The sequence below is a fragment of the Heptranchias perlo genome, chromosome 20, assembly GCF_035084215.1.
Source record: "Heptranchias perlo isolate sHepPer1 chromosome 20, sHepPer1.hap1, whole genome shotgun sequence".
Taxonomy (NCBI): domain Eukaryota; kingdom Metazoa; phylum Chordata; class Chondrichthyes; order Hexanchiformes; family Hexanchidae; genus Heptranchias; species Heptranchias perlo.
Window position 1 is genome coordinate 9659958 of NC_090344.1, and position 17139 is coordinate 9677096.

The following is a 17139-nucleotide window of genomic DNA, read 5'->3' on the forward strand; positions in this document are numbered from 1 at the left end:
CGATCTATCGTTCGGTCTTAATATCTGTATTCTCATTGTTTAACAATAAAATTACGGGGTTACAGTTATTTTCAGGACACATTTTAGAAATTAACACATAACAGACTTATTCGAAAACTAGAAGCACGTGGGATTAAAGGGCCGGTGGTCACGTGGGCAAGTAATTGGCTGAGGGACAGGAGGCAGAGAGGAGTGGTGAACGGATGTTTTTCTGACTGGGGAGAAATATGCAGTGGAATCCCCCAGGGGTCGGTATTCGGGCGATTGCTTTTCTTGTTTTCTATAAATGACTGGGATGTGGGAATAGGGAGTACAATTTCGAAGTTTGCGGATGATACATAACTTGGCAACGTAGTAAATCGTGAGCAAGATAATAGCAGACTTCAGGATGAGATGGAGAGACTGGTGAAATTGGCGGTCACGTGACAGATTTAACGCCGATCAGTGTGAAGTGATGCACGTTTGGAAGAAGAACATGGAGAGGCAGTATCATCAAAATGGAACAAATTATGGGGGATTCCAAGAGCAAAGGGACCTGGGGGTTCATATTCATAAAACAAGGCAAGTTGATAAGGTGGTTAAGAAAGCGTATGGGATACTTGGCTTTGTAAACAGGGGCATTGAATACAAAAAAAAAGGAAATTATACTAATCCTTACAATCAGTGGTTCGGCCTCAGCTGGAGTATATTGTACAGATCTGGGCACCACACTTTAGGATAAAAAGGCATTGAAGAGGATTCAGAGCAGGTTGACCTGGATGTTACCAGGGATGGGGGACTTCAGTTATATGGAGAGATTGGAGAAGCTGGGATTATTCTCCTTACAGCAGGGATGATTAACGGGAGACCTAACAGAGATATTCAAAATAATGAGGGGTTTTGAAAGAGCAAGTAGGGAGAAACTGTTTCCTCTGGCAAGTGGGTCGGTAAACCAGAGGTCACAGATTTAAAATAATTGGCAAAAGAACTAGAGGGGAATTGAGGAGAATTATTTTCACACAGAGGGTTTGTTAAGATCAGGAACGCACTTCCTGAAAGGATGGTGGAAGCCGATTCCATAGGATCATTCAAAAGGCAATTGGACATAATTGAAGAGGACGAATTTGCAGGATTATTGGGAAAAAGCTGGGGTGTGAGTTTAATTTGGACAGGTCTTCGAAAAAGCCGGCACTGGCACGACGGCCGAATGGCCTCCTTCTGTGCTGTAAGATTCTATGATCCTATGATTACCTTCTGAATCATTGCAATTGAAGCTATTCAGTGTTGAGCAACGAAGAAAATTATAACCGTGATATTCTGCTTCTCCATTCCCTTATGAATATCGCAGATTATAATGTCCAGGCGGGGGTGTGTCTGAATGGGGGATAGAGTGCGGAGATTGGAATTTAATCCGAGCAGAATGAACTTGGTCTCATCAGTTTTTGTTATTTTTCCTACCAGTTGCCTGAAGCAGGCGGTGAACCGTTTTCTCGAGAGAGGATCGTCATTTCAGTTCAGAAGGAAAAAGGTATCAAGAAAATCGGGTAAAACGCACAGAGAATGATCCGGGACTGACAGCACATCCATTTTTAACACGCAATGATCCGGACATAAATCATAATTATGGTACATCCGTTTCTCTTACGATGACCATAAGATTTACTCTTTTTACAATGACACCAATCTTCAATCTGATACTTCGCGACCAAACAATCTCAACACCTTCCTGGAAGGAACTGTTGCTGATTTCAGCAAACAATGCACAACCCTCCGTCTGCCGTTTCGAGAAGGATGGGACTTGAACCAGACATTCTTTCACGAATGAGAGGAACAAAACTTAAACACAATAACGACGAAGATGGGATTTGAAGCCACGCTTGCAGAGCACAACAGATTAGCAGGTCATCGCCTTAACCTCTCAACCACCTCGTCGCATGGAGAAATGCGTGAAAGCCCCTTTATTCAAAATGAAAATACTGACTCTGTTGCCAACCTGAAACAGAAACTGGAAATGTGCGTATGCTCAGCAGGTCAGGCAGAATCTTTGGACATAGAAACAGAATTAACGTTTCAGGTCGATGACCATCACATGACTATTCGAACTCACTCAACTTGCGCCTTGTAGATGGTTGAACGGCTTTCGGGAATTCAAAGGTGAGTCACTTGGCGCAGAATATCCAGCCTCTGTGGCTGGTCCAGTTTTATTTCTGGTTAATGGTGACCAACAGTATGTTGATGGTGGGGGAATCGGCGATGTTAATACCGAATCCCCACAGAAGAGATTTACTGTAAAGATTCCAGGGATGAGGGGCATCAGTTTCATGGATAGATTGGAGAAGCTGGGGTTGTTCTGCTTGGAACAGAGACGATTACGAGGAGATTTAATAGAGGTATTCAAAATCATGAAGGATCGAGACAGAGTAGATAGAGAGAAACTGTTCCTATCAAAAACCAAAGAACATAGATTTAAGGTGTTTGGCAAAAGAACCAAAGGTGACATGAGGAAACACTTTTCTACACAGCGAGTGTTTAGGATCTGGAATGCACTGCCCGAGGGGGTGGTGGAGGCAGATTCAATCATGGTCTTCAATAAGGAACTGCATAAGTATTTGAAACGAAAGAAAATACAGGGCTACAGGGATAGGGTGGGGGAGTGGGTCTGTCTGGATTGCACTGGCAGATTGTCGGCACGGACTCGATGTGCCGAATGGCCTCTTTTCGTGCTGTAACCTTTCGATGATTCTATTCTATGTGTCGGGGGCGATGCAAAGCGACCGGAGCGTGACGTAAATCGACCTGCTCATGTCCATTCCCTGATAATAAATCCTAGTGTGATGTAAAGAAGAAATTCATAATTAAGTTACATATCTTTTATATTATACTGACGATAAGAGGTACTCGTTTCACCAGGGCGCCATTGTGCACATTGATTGATACTTCACCGAGATCACACCTTACCGTCCCAACACCTCCGTCTAAGAAACAGTTGGGTGGCAATCCAGACTTTGCTGAATTTTACAAACAGGTGTAAACCAGCAATGCGGAAAAACACTTCTTATTAAAGAAGGGTTTTTGGTGTGGCGGCCAAAATGAAAAACTCGACAAATTCTGGCAGCAGTAAGATTCGAACCCAAATAATTCAGAGATGGAAGCTGGCATCTTCTGCAGTAAAGTTGCTCAAACACATGACAAACCTTTTAGTTCTGATTACAAAGGTCATGCAGCTGGAACGTTTCCTCTGGTTCTTTCACCACAGGTGCTGCCTGACCTGTTCAGCGTTTTCAGCATTTTCTGTTTTCATTTTCGTGATTTCACAATGGCTGTTTGCCTGAAAACACCCAATTTGACCCAAGAACGCAACTCGCACTTCACTTTCCTCACGCGCTTAAAGTCTGCCGTTTCCGAACAAAATTCCCCTCTTCGCCGAGCTTTCAAAGGACCTTTCGCTCACGGCCAATCTCCTGTAATCGACACCTTTTCACCATTGCCGCTCTTTTCATTTCTCCTCATTCCTGTTGAATCAGATATTTCCACAGACCTATTAAGATCAAGCGGAACATTTCCGACTTTACTGCACCGCCCAGATTGCCAAAAGTGCACCTTTCAGCCGTCATTCGCAGCTCTGCAGCGCCGCCCGTCTCTCCCGCACATCAACTGCTCGGGGAAAAGCTCCAACGACCATGAAAACAAATCCCAGTTCTTCAGTTAACATCCCCCGTGTCACAAGATACCCCATGGAAATTCCACGGAAAACTATGCCGCTGTCCTTCGGAATGCCAGACCTGCTTTCTTTGTGCTTGTCTCTGGAACAGTCACGCAGGTGGAAATGTTTCAAGGCACAAATGAACGGGCCATGTGCCCCCGAGGAACAGCGGTCGAAAAAGAGCAAACATAAAGGCGTAAGAATGTGAAGGTGAATGAAGGTGAATGTTAGAGTAGCAAGGCCGCAGTAAAGTCTCAATGAAATGGACCATTATTGTGGAAGGAAGAAAAAGCTGGAAGAAGCGGCGGGTCTGAATTTTGGATCATCCAGCAGAGACACATGAGGGAATAAAAACAGGATACAGATAAAGGTGCTGGAGGCAGAAAGAAAAAAAACGAAATAAGAGGAATGAAAAGAGAGTAACTTAATTGAGAGCGAAGAGACATTAATGTGTAGACATTGGCTGCAGCAACTGGGTTGCCCCTTTACTTTTCCTCCTGTCTCAATCTTTCTTTAACCTTCTCTGCTGGTGTTGCAGGATCGATCAGCCAACGCCGTTCAAGGAAGCCTGAGAAGTCCATCAGGGGACAACACAAGAGACAGAGACAGGGAGAGATAGAGAAATACATGCAAAGAAAATAAGGATTATCAATAGAATCATACAATCATAAAATGGTTACAGCATAGGAGGCTATTCGGTCCATCGAGCCCGCGCTGGCTCATTGTAAGACCGATCCAGTTAGTCCCATTCCCCCGCCACTTCCCGGTAGCCCTGCATTTATTTCCCTTCAAGTATTTATCCAATTCCTTTTTGAAAGTCACGACTGAATCTGCTTCCACCACCCTTTCAGGCAGCGCATTCCAGATTATAAATACTCACTGGGAAAAAAAGTGTTTCCTTATGTCGCCTTTGGTTCTTTTGCCAATCACCTTAAATCTGTGTCCTCTGGTTCTCGATCCTTCTGTCAATGGGAACAGTTTCTCTTTATTTACTTTATCTAAACCCTTCATGATTTTGAACACTTCTATCAAATCTCCTCTTCACCTTCTCTGCTCGAAGGAGAACAGCCCCAGCACGGGGTAAATGCGGTCAATTAGCTTCAATTCATATTTTTGTGCATTAAACAGCTCTTTAAACATTACTGTGACATTATGGTAGCGCGGCCACGCGGTCTAAGGTGTTACATTTAATTTCTATAGAGGCGTGGGTTTGAATCCCAATGCTCTTAGAATTTCTGCCAATGTTTATTTTGACCTGTTCACAGAAAACCCGAATGTAGTGCGATGGAGCAGAGGATGTGAAAGAAGCTGAAAGTGAAAGTGCAGATATTATTTTCATCACGGGGACAGGACACGTTCCCACAGGTGAGGGCCGCTCACCTTAATATTCCTTCCAGCTGAGAGGGACGGGTGATCAAAGTGACCGGGCTCTTGCGGCGCGATCAGTCAGTGGGCGGTCCTTATATGACAGTCCAGGGTCGGGAAATGGCGAGGTTGTTAGTTGACTCTCATCGAGATCAACCAATCCTTTTCTTTGTGAACATTTCGAACGGAGTAGAATGTGCAATTGGTGTGTTACAAAATGCATCTAGTTATTTGTTCAGCCATGTGGTTCCTCCGGCCTACGCTGTTGCAAAAACAGATGAGATGTTTAGTTTTATTAGTTTACAGGAAGGAGGCTGCGGAATTGGAGCCACAAACCGTGATTTTGATCCATCTACAAAATATGGGATTTAACTGGAGCTTTAAACCAGCGGGTTAGACCGCTCAGTCACGATACTTGAATTCTTGCGATTTTCAGGAGCTACAAGAGGGTTGTTTCCCTTCTTTGATGAACATTCGTGATCCTGTTGTGGTTTTGCTGCAAAGTTCTAATTCCCACCACCAAAATGGAGCCCTCAACTTCAACGGTAGTCAAATTGGAATCCACAACTTTGGAGCTGGTGATTTGAAGTCCAACGTGCGACCCATTGCGCCACAAATCGGCTGTCGATCATGTGATTTCACATTACCCATTTGCTGCTTATGACTTTTTGCTGCGGTGGAGCAAGTGGTTCGAAAGCTCAGTGGGGATTCACAGCAGCTCCTGAGAAATCCACACAGCGACGGTTTCTCCAATGCCTAGTGAGCTGTCTGTCTGTCTGTCTCTCTCTATTCGTCTTGCTCTCTCTCGCTTTCATTCTTGAGCTCTTACTCTCCCCGTTCATTTCAAGAAGGCTGGAATACAGCTGCACATAGCTCTGGTGAGACCTCATCTGGAGGACATCATTCAGTTCTGGGCACTCCACCTCAGGAAGGATGTGTTAACCTGGAGGCTCGAGGGACTGAATGGCCGATTCCTGTTCCTATGCTCCAATAAATGAAAACATAATTCAAGTATAGAGACCCTAATGTATAAGGGTATCCGTTCACCACTACTCTCTGCCTCCCATTCCTGAGCCAATTAGGTGCCCACGTTACCACAGGTCCTTTAATTCCACGTGCTTCTAGTTTTCGCATAAATCTGTTACGTGTTAATTTCTAAAATGCTCCTGAATATAGCTGTAACCCCGTAATTTTATACTTAAGCAATAAGAATACGGATGTTCCGACCGAGCGATAGATTGGGTTCATTCCCATTACCCGGAGGTGACGGGACTGAGGAGGTGAAATCCCATCTGGGTTTATATTTTCCGAAAACGGAGACGGAAAATAGCAAAGCTCATCCCGTCGAAATCCAACAATTGGACTGAAGATCCGACAGTCTTTTCCATCCCCGGTTTCCAGACCTGGCCGTTCAAGGAAGCCTGATAAGAGAGAGAAGAAACGTAGACAGCGATAGAGAGATGCATGCAAAGAAATAAAATAGTATAAATCTCTAAATTCTGTGATTGAGCAGAATTTAAGGTACAGTTTTTTTGAAATTCTGTCTCAAGTCGTGAAATCTTAAAGGTGAACATTGGGCTGGATTATCCCTTAACCTCTGAGAGAAGTAAACACTGCCTGGTAATTACAGCTCTTATTTATTTGACTGTTTCACAATCGTCGTGTAAGCTGGTTTCGAACCCCCAGTGAATTTCACGACCATGCTTAATCTATAACTTAACACAAAGGCATCGCGCGGCTGTGGAGTCGATTGCGCAGGGTAATCACAGGAACTCTGCCAGAGTGCATGTTCTGGACATGTATCCAAAGCTACATGTGCTGCCTGCAGCCGTGTGTCCATTGGTGGTTCAGTGGTGGAACCCTCGCCTGCTGGTGGGAAACCAGAGGTTTGGTTACAGGCCAATGCAGCATCCTTTACCTTTTTTGTTCTGTACCCATGAGATTGTCTGAATTGGGATAAATTCATGTGCCGGCTTCAATCTACAACTTCTTGAAAGATGATCTTCATTTCGTCCACTTGTGTTGCATGGACAAACCCTTTGCTTTCTTTCCTCTGGTGCTCAAACATGCTCTGCTGGAGAAAAGTCAAAACTGCCTTCCACACCGCTGAAAAGATGTAAGAAGCCAATTGGTGATTTTTGACTAAAAATGGGGACATAACAGGGCTCATTCGGAATTTTGAACGATTCGAACTTCCTGAGCGACATTCAGACCCAAAGACCAACAAGCAACAGAGCCGTGCAGCCGCTGTAAAATTTCGCTGCCATGCAGCCGTTCCGCCATCCTTTCAGAAGGCTCTGTCCATACAATCCCGCTTTCTTCTACGATGCACGATGTGGAGCAATATCAGGTTCCACACTGATCATTTCATATCAACAATATTTCTCGCTTATTATCAAATTTGCTTTGAATGTAAGACTTGCATTATCAAGTAACACTTTGCAGAATGAATTGCTCTGAAACAACATAATCGTCTGTCTCGACATCGTCATAGTTTACATTCTACCATAAGTATAATTTACTCAAATTGCTGCTTTCAATCACTATGAGAGTAACATAAATGTACATATGCAGTGCCTGTACGCACGAGTATTGGTGGCTCTGGGATAGAATTCTAGCCTCTGACACGGATTCGATTCGCGGACAATGCATGAACGTTTCGTGTTTTGCACCAATTAGGAAGATGAGTTTAGCCACTCGAGCCGGTTCCGCAAATCTATCAGTCTCAGGTTTAAAATCAACAATTAAGCTAACACTGTCGCTTGCAGAAGAGAGTTCCAAACTTCTACCCCCCTTTGCTTGTTGAAGTGTTAACTAATTTCACTCCTGAAATTCCTGACTCTAATTTTTAGGCCAGGTTCCCGAGTCCTAGACATTCGAACGAGCGGAAAGAGTTTCTCTCCATCAACACCAACAGTTCCCTGTAATATCTTGAAAACTTCAATCAAATCAGCCCTTATTCTACTGAATTCCAGGGAATACAACCCTAGTTTGTGTAATCTCCCCTCGTAATTTAACCCTTGGATTCCAGGTATCAATCCAGCAAAATTACACTGCACTCCCTCCACGGCCAAAATATCCTTCCTAAGGTGTGGTGCCCAGAATTGAACAAAGTACTCCAGGTGTGGTCTAACCAGAGCTTTGTATAGCTGTAGCATAATGTCTATCACCTTGTATTCTGGTCCTTTAGATATAAAAGCTAGTTTTCCATTAGCCTTTTTGATTATTTTCTGTACCTGTCCATGACATTTTAATGATCTATGTATATGGACCGGTAAGTCCCTTTGGAACTCCACGGTTTCGAGCATTTCACCAGTTAGAACGTATTCTGATCAATGCTCTATAGGTCCAAGTTGGATGACCTCACACTTACCTAAATTGAAATCCATTTGCCACAGTTTTGCCCATTCATTTATTATATTAAATACTCTCTGTAATGTTCTGCTTCCATCTACTTTGCTTACAGTGCTGCCCATCTTGGCGTCATCTGCACATGTCGCTCTCTATCCCGTCATCTTATATCAATGAGACCGACTGCACTGGGGTAAATTCACATTCAGCTTCAATCTCCTCATCATATTGAGACATTTATTTTTTCACCTGTGTTGTGCCTTGGAAATTTCCGCACTCTGTCCTCTGGAGCTCAAACATTCTCTGGATATAATTCAATTCCACCAACAGCAACATTGAAAAGATATCGGAAGCTAATTGGTGACTTTTCACTAAAAGCACAGAAAGAGGAGGGGTCATGCGGGATTTGAAACTGAGATCGCGCGCGTATCACATAACACAACCCTCCAAGCGAAAATCACACCCCGAGACCAACAAACCGCTGATGCTGAAGCCGTGGAGTCAGTTGAAAGGTGCGCTGCCTCCCACAGCCGATCGGCCATCCTTTCAGACCTCTTCTGTCCATCCAATCTCGTTTTCTGTTCCGGTGCACAGCAATATCAAGTTGTACATTAACTATTTCCAGTCACCAATATTAGTCTCCGTTTAACAAATTGGTTTCGACTGTACGACTTGAATTATGAAGTAAGACGTTTCAGAATTAGTTGCTCTGAAACTACATTGCTTGGGAGGAGACTGAGAGATGTAGATAAACAGCAAAACCTTGGAGTGCATGTCCACAGATCCCAGAAGGCAGCAGAACAGCTAGATAAGGTGGTTAAGAAGCCATAAAGAATATTCTCCTTTATTAGCCGAGGCATAGAATATAAGAGCAGGGGAGGTTCTGGTAGAAATTTATAAAACAATAGTTAGGCCACAGCAAGAATACTGCACACAGTTGTGGTCACCACATTACAGGAAAGATGTGATTGCACGAGAAAGGGTACAAAGGAGATTTAAGACAATGTTGCCAGAACTGGAGAATTTTAGCTATGAGATTAGATTGGATAAGCTGGGGTTGTTTGCTTTGGAACTGAGGAGGCTGTTGGGAGATTTAATTGAGGTGTATAACATTATGACGGTCCTCGATCGAGTGTATATTAAGGACCTATTTCCCTTCGTAGGGAGGTCAATAATCAGGATACATCAATCTTAGGTAATCGGTAGAATGATGAGAGGGGAGTGAATTTTTTTTTCCATCCAGAGGGTGGTGGGTGTGGGGGTCGGAAAATCACTGCCAGAAAGGTTGGGAGAGGCGGAAACCCTCATCGCATTGAAAAATAAAAACTTCAATATGCACGTGAAGATCCATAACCGACAAGATTAGGGACCAAACGCTGGAAAGTGAGATGAGGCTCGGTACCGATTTTTCGGCCGGCACAGGCACGATGTGCAGAATGGCTTCCTTCTTTGGCATAACTTTCTCGGATTCTATGATATAATTGCCGTCTGTCTCGGCATCGCGATAATATACACTCGACCAGAAGTATACTTTAATCAAATTGATGCTTTGTTTCACTGTGAGAGTGAAGAGACATAAGCGTGTAGACAATTGCTGCAGCAGCTGGGTTGCACCTTTACTTTTCCAACCGTCTCAGTGCCTTTTTTTTACCTTTCTCTGCTGGTGTTGCAGGTGAGATCAGCCTTCACCGTTCAAGGAAGCCTGAGAAGCCCGTCGGGCACAACAGAGAGAGAAGAGACAGAGACAGGGAAAGATAGAGAGATGCATGCAAAGAAAATAAAGAGTATAAATGTCAGGTTTTGCAAACGACCAGAATTTAAGTTACAGATTGGGAGAGATTCCTTCTCGGGTCTTGAAATCTTGCAAGAGAAGATTGGACGCTCAATTAAAAGTATCTCTGATGCTGGGAGAGAGGTAAATGCGGTCAATTAACTCCAATTAATCTATTTGAGCATTGAAGAGATCTTGAAACAGTTGGGGGTTGCGAGCAGAATTCAAACCTCGGCAGGAAAACCCAAACGGGGTTTTGAGACCAACGCTTGAACCACTCGGCCATCGCAGCTGTGAACGGCATGTTCGTTTAGACAGCATTCCATATAGGAGCATGTAACTTCTACAAAAGCAAGCATTGGTGGTTCAGGGGTAGAATTCTCGCCTGCCACGCGGGAGACCCGGGTTCGATTCCCGGCCAATGCAAGATCGTTTTGCATTCTGCACCAATGAGGAACTTCGGAACAGGATTGTGGTATTTGGTCCTTCCAGCCTGTTCCGCAACTCAATCCGATCATGGCTGAGTTGTGACCGAAATCCCTGTACCCGCCTTAGTCCCATATCTCTAAATATCTTTGGTTAACAAAAATCGATAAATCACGGGTTCGAAATTAACAATTGAGCTCGCATCAACTGCTGTTTATGGAAGAGAGTTCCAAACTTCTCCAACACTTTGCTTGCAGAAGTGTTTCCTAACTTCACTCCTGAAAGTCCTGACTCTAATGTTTAGCCGATGTCCCCGAGTCCTAGACACCCCAACGAGCGGAAATAGTTTCTATCCATCTACCACATCAGTTCCTCTTAATATCTTGAACATTTCGATCACATCAACCCTTAATCTACAAAATTGAAGGGAATACAACTATAGTTTGTGTGATCTCTCCTCGTAATTTATCGCTTAGAGTCCAGTTATCTTTCTAGTAACTCACACTGCACTCCCTCCAAGGCCAATATATCCTTCCTAAGGTGCGGTGCCCAAAACTGAACACAGTACTCCAGGTGTGGTCCAACCAGAGCTTTGTGTAGCTGTAGCATAATGTCTATTCTCATCCTCCAAACATATAGGCCACCATTCCATTAGCCTTTTTGATTATATTCTGTTCCTGTCCATGACATGTTATTGATCTATGTACATGGACACCGAAGTTCCTTTGGAACTCCACAGTTTCGAATTTTTCACCTTTTATAAAGTATTCTGATCTATCCTTTTGAGGTCCAAAGTGGATGACCTCACACTTGCCGAAATTGAAATCCATTTGCCACAGTTTTGCCCATTCATTCATTATATTGATGTCTCTCTGGAATTTACCAGAATGATACCCGGACTTCAAGGGTTAAGTTACGAAGAGAGATTACACAAATTGGGGTTGCATTCTCCAGAGTTTCGAAGGTTAAGGGGTGATCTGATCGAAGTTTATCAGATATTAAGGGGAACAGATAGGGTGGATAGAGATAAACTATTTCCGCTGGTTGGGGGTTTTGGAAGTAGGGGGCACTGTCTAAAAATTAGAGCCAGACCTTTCAGGAGCGAGATTAGAAAACATTTCTACACACAAAGGGTTGTAGAAGTTTGGAACTCTCTTCCGCAAATGGCAATTGATACTAGCTCAATTTATAAATTTAAATCTGAGATAGATAGCTTTTTGGCAACCAAAGGTATTAAGGGATATGGGCGAAAGGCAGGGAAATGGAGTTAGATCACAGATCAGCCATGATCTTATCAAATGGCGGAGCAGGCACGAGGGGCTGAATGGTCTACTCCTGTTCCTGTGTTCCTCTTCCTATATAATCTGCACTGCTTATAACGCTGCCCATTTTGGTGTCATCGGCAAACTTCCATATGTCGTTCCCTGTCCCGTCATCCAATATCAATGAATCCACCTGAATAGGGGGAGATTCACATTCAGCATCAATCTCTGCATCATCTTGAGACATTGTATTTACTTCAAGTGTGTTGCACTTTGGAAACTTCAGCACTCTGTCCTCTGGAGCTCAAACATGCACTTTAATCCTACCAACAGAAACACTGAAAAGATGTCAGAAGCCAATTGGTGAATTTTACACTCAACGTAGCTGAACAGCAAGAGCTTATTGGGGATTTTACCCCGGGACTCTCAGATATTAATCAATCAAAGCCCCCGAAACAAGAATCATACATCTCGACCAACCAGACGCTGTTACTTACATCATGCAGCCAGTTTAAAGTTTCGCTGTCTCCCATCGCCGATCGGCTACCCTTTCAGACCTCTTCTGTCCATCCAATCTCGTTTTCTATTCCGGTACACAGCAATATCAAGTTGTACACTAACTATTTCCAGTCACCAATATTAGTTTCCCTTTACTAAATTGGTTTCGTCTCAAGTAAGACGTTTCAGAATTAGTTGCTCGGAAACTACATTGCTTTGGAGGATACTGAGAGGTGTCGTAAAAAAGAGAGACCTTGGAGTGCATGTCCACAGATCCCTGAAGGGAAGAGGAGAGGTGGTTAAGGTGGTTAAAAAGGTATAAAGGATACTTTGCTTTATTAGCCGAGGCATAGAATGTAAGAGCAGAGAGGTTATTCTGGAACTGAATAAAACACTAGTTCGGCTACAGCTGGAGTATTGCGTACAGTTTTGGTCACCACATTACAGGAAAGATGGGACTACACTCGAAATGGTACAGAGATTTACGACGATGTTGCGAAGAGTGGAGAATTTTGGCTATGAGGATAGATTGGATAGGCTGAGGTTATTTTCTCTGGAACCGACGAGGCTGAGGCGAGATTTAATTGAGGTGTATAAAATTATCACGGGCCTCGATAGAGTGGATAGGAAGGACCTGATTCACGTAGCAGAGAGTTCAATAAAAAGGGTCAGAGATTTAAGGTAATTGGTAGAAGGATTAGAGTGGAGCAGAGGGGAATTTTGTTCCACCCAGCGGGTGGTGAGGGTCTGGAACTCACTGCCTGAGAGGGTGGGAGAAGCAGAAACCCTCATCGGGTTTAAAAAGGACTTCAATATGCACTTGAAGAGCCGTAACCGACAAGACTACGGACTAAACGCTGGTACGTCGGGTGATGCTGGATAACTCTTTTCCGGCCGGTACAAACATGATGGGCCGAATGGCCTCCGCTAACGTAAATTTTAATGATTCTATGATATGTTTTGCCGTCTGTCTCGGCATGGTGAGAACATACACTCTCCCTTAAGTATACTTTAATCAAATTGGTGCTTTGTTTTACTGTGAGAGCAAAGAGATCTTAATGTTTAGACATTGACTGCAGCAGCTGGGTTGCACCTTTACTTTTCCTACCGTCTCAACCTTTCTTTAACCTTCTCTGCTGGTGTTGCAGGATCGATCAGCCGTCGCCGTTCACGGAAGCCTGAGAAGTCCATTAGAGGACAAAACAAGAGACAGAGACAGGGAGAGATAGAGAAATGCATGCAAAGAAAATAAAGAGTATAAACAGAATCATTGAATCATAAAATGGTTACAGCAGAGAGGGAGGCCATTCGGCCCATCGAGCTCGTGCCGGCTCGTTGTTAAAGCAGTCAAGATAGTCCCATTCCCCCGCTCCTTCCCGTTAGCCCTGAATTTATTTCCCTTCAAGTATTTATCCAATTCCTTTTTGAAAGCCACCTTTCAATCAGCGCATTCCAGATTATAACTACTCGCTGGGTAAAGAACTGTTTCCTCATATCGCCTTTGGTTCTTTTGCCAATTACCTTAAATCCGTGTCCTCTGGTTCTCGACCCTTCCGCAAATGGGAACAGTTTCTCTTTATTTATTGATCTCAAACCTTCATGATTTTGAACACTTCGATCAAATCTCCTCTTAACGTTCTCTGCTCGAAGGAGAACAACCCCAGCACCGGCTAAATGCGGTCAATTAGCTTCAATTCATTTATTGGAGCATTAAACAGCTCTTTAAACATTACTGTGACATTATGGTAGCGCGGTCGAACGTGTTAAATTTAATTTCTATAGAGGCGTGGGTTTGAATCCCACTGCTGTTAGAATTTCTGCCAAAGTTTATTTTGACCTGTTCACAGAAAACCCGATTGTAGTGCGATGGAGCAGAGGATGTGAAAGAAGCTGAAAGTGAACGTGCAGATATTATTTTCATCACGGGGACAGGACACGTTTCTCACCTTAAGATTCTTTGCAGCAGAGGAGGAGAGGTGATCAAAGTGACCGGGCTCGAGCAGCGCAATCAGTCAGTGCGCGGTCCATATATGAACGTACACGGTCGGGAAATGGCTTGGTTGTTCGTCGAGTCTCACCTTGATAAACGAATCCTTTTCCTTCTGAACATTTCGAACGGAGCTGAACGTATAATTGAGTGTTCCAAAATGCATCAATTATTTGTATCGCCACGTGGTTCCTCTTGTTGCAATATCAGATGAGATATTTAGTGTTATTAGTTTACAGGAGGGAGGCTGCGGTATTGGAGCCGCAAACTATGATTTTGATCCATCTACAAGTTATGGAATTTAGCCTGAGCTTTAACCCTGCGCGTTCGACCGCTCAGCCACGATACTTTCCATCTTGCGATCTTCAGGAGCTACTTTCACAGGAATAGAATTACTGCAAGCAAGAATTCTACCCCTCAAGCACCAATGCTCGCAGGCAGCAGGGTGCATGTGTCCAGTTGGAAACCTTTCTGAAGGAACATGCAGTCTGACAGAGCCGGAAGTCCAGCAGATTGACTTTTGCGGTGAGCAGATGATGTGCCTCCTTCTTGAGAGTGTTTCGCCAATCCAGCTCAGAGTGGATTAAGCATTATAAATTCGGGTGGGACTGGAGCCACTTGTATCAGATGAAGTGGAGGGGGTTATTTCCCTTCCTTGACGAGCATTAATGATCCTGTTGCGGTTTTGCTGCAAAATTTCACTTTCCAGCGCCGAAATCACCGAACCCTGAACTAAAATTCAACGATGGTGAGAATCGGACACACAACCTTTGCAGTGATTCGAAGAAGTCCCACGTGCTATCCATGGCACCACAAATCGGCTATCAATTAGGTTATTTCACGTTACCCATATGCTGCTTTGGAACTTTTTCTGCGGTGCAGCAAGTGATTCAAAAGCTCAGTGGGGATTCACAGCGCTCCTGATAAATCGACACAGGGACGGTTTGTGCAATGCATAGTCCTCTCTCTCTCGCTCCCATTTGCTCACTCTCGCTTTCTCTCTTGAGCTCTGACTCTCCCCGTTTATCTCAAGAGGGCTGGAAAACAAGGGGTGGATGTTATGTTACAGCTGCACAGAGTTCTGGTGAGACCCCATCTGGAGGATTGCATTCAGTTCCGGGCACCCACCTCAGGAAGGATGCTCGAGGGTCTGAATGGCCTACTCATGTTCCCAAGTTCCAATGAATGGAACAATAATTCAAGTATAGAGACCCTAATGTCTCAGGATGAGTGAGTGAAGAATGTTTTCTGTTTGAAGTACTGATTTCATTAATTGAATACTCCCAGTGTCCTACCTCATTGCAGCCCAGGCCGGACAAACTGCTCGCACAAAGTGGCATTTTCTGTGAGAACACGAAAGACTTGTTCAGGCCATGACAGTACCGAGTGCGGGTAGGTCTGCGCGTAAAATGGAAAAGTGAGGTGAAACACTCCAACAAGCAGCGGATGTCTCTGTTTCCATTTCCAAAATGCACGCACGCACGGGCCCATGATCCCCACTCACACTCTCCTTCCAATCTCACACACCTTTGCTTTGGTTTGAAATCGTGTATGTTTTCACAATGGGATTTAATTTGAAGAAAGCAGTGCTGTAACAACCCGGGGATATTGATGAGATGCAGTACAAGAAGATACATAAAAGGCAAATGATAACAATGACTGTTCTCACACTGTGAGCTACAGTTAAAGGCTGACAACATTTAAAATCTCATGCAGCAGGTCCGGGTCCAAATCTTTCACGTGGCATCTCCTTCTGTTTCTGTCACTCCTTTTCCTTCATGTGGAGTGGATTTGGAATTCCTGTGCGGCTGCATTGCGCATTTTCCAGATCTGCTTCGAGCTCAATTCACTCCAGTTCATCAATTGCAGATATTAGTTTGATCAAGGGGAGAGGAAACCTTTTTCACAGACAAGGGCTGTTCATCCTATTGTTTTTCTAGCAGAGTAGGGCAGATCATCAAAGTAACCGGATAGGGTGAACTGTCCGTACAGGTGCCTGGTGGGCTCGTGGTTATGATTCGGCGTTCACACCTATATAATTAATTGCATGAAACCAAATAAACTCGACGAAAAGAGGAATATTTCTGTAAACACCATTAACCAACCTATAACTTTCTGTTGCAGACTGAAAGAGACGCCAACGTGGTTACCGAGTGACAGTCACAAGTTTAATAATGATTTGTTTTGTATGTGAAACGCTTTTCAGACTGCATTTTAGGAGACTGGTTGTACAGCTTGCTGGAGTAAAACATGCCACAATGTCGTGATCGCGGGTTTGATTCCTGTATGGGCTGATAAGGGCCTTTGTTTTGGGTTTTCGTAATTTTAAAATCCAAGCTTTACAATCAGATCCACAGACAAATTCACGGGACAATTTTATTGAATAACATCCATTGCAACTTTACCCCTGGGCCGGAGAAACACGTCTTTATTTTTCTTTTTCTTTCTCCGGTTTGCAGAGAAACATTCAACTCGCGGCCTGTTCCCTTTAATGATCATCAGCAACAACAGAAAGACAGAGCGGGTCTGACCGCCCCGAGATGTGGAAAAGGGATCTGTTTAGAACAAATGCATCAAATCAAATGGTCACCCGGCACCGAGAGAGGAAAAACCAAGAGGAAAAGGCAGAAGGTAGCAGAGAAATAAAAACCAAATGCAGACGATATAAATATTTCCCATCGTTGATGTCTCTCTGTTCCATCCCCAATCCTTCAGTGGCGGGGATAAAATTTCACTGCAAATAAATGCGAGAATCGACCCAAAGAAGAAGAAACTAAATAACCAAAAACTGCCAAAC

General features: G+C 43.9%; 1 non-coding gene across 1 annotated transcript; it reads left to right on the plus strand.

Moving 5' to 3' along the window:
* The first annotated feature begins 10524 nt into the window (after positions 1–10524).
* trnag-gcc (transfer RNA glycine (anticodon GCC)) lies at positions 10525–10595 on the plus strand. Its single transcript has one exon. It is a non-coding gene; the product is annotated as a tRNA-Gly (tRNA).
* Positions 10596–17139: the final 6544 nt, after the last annotated feature.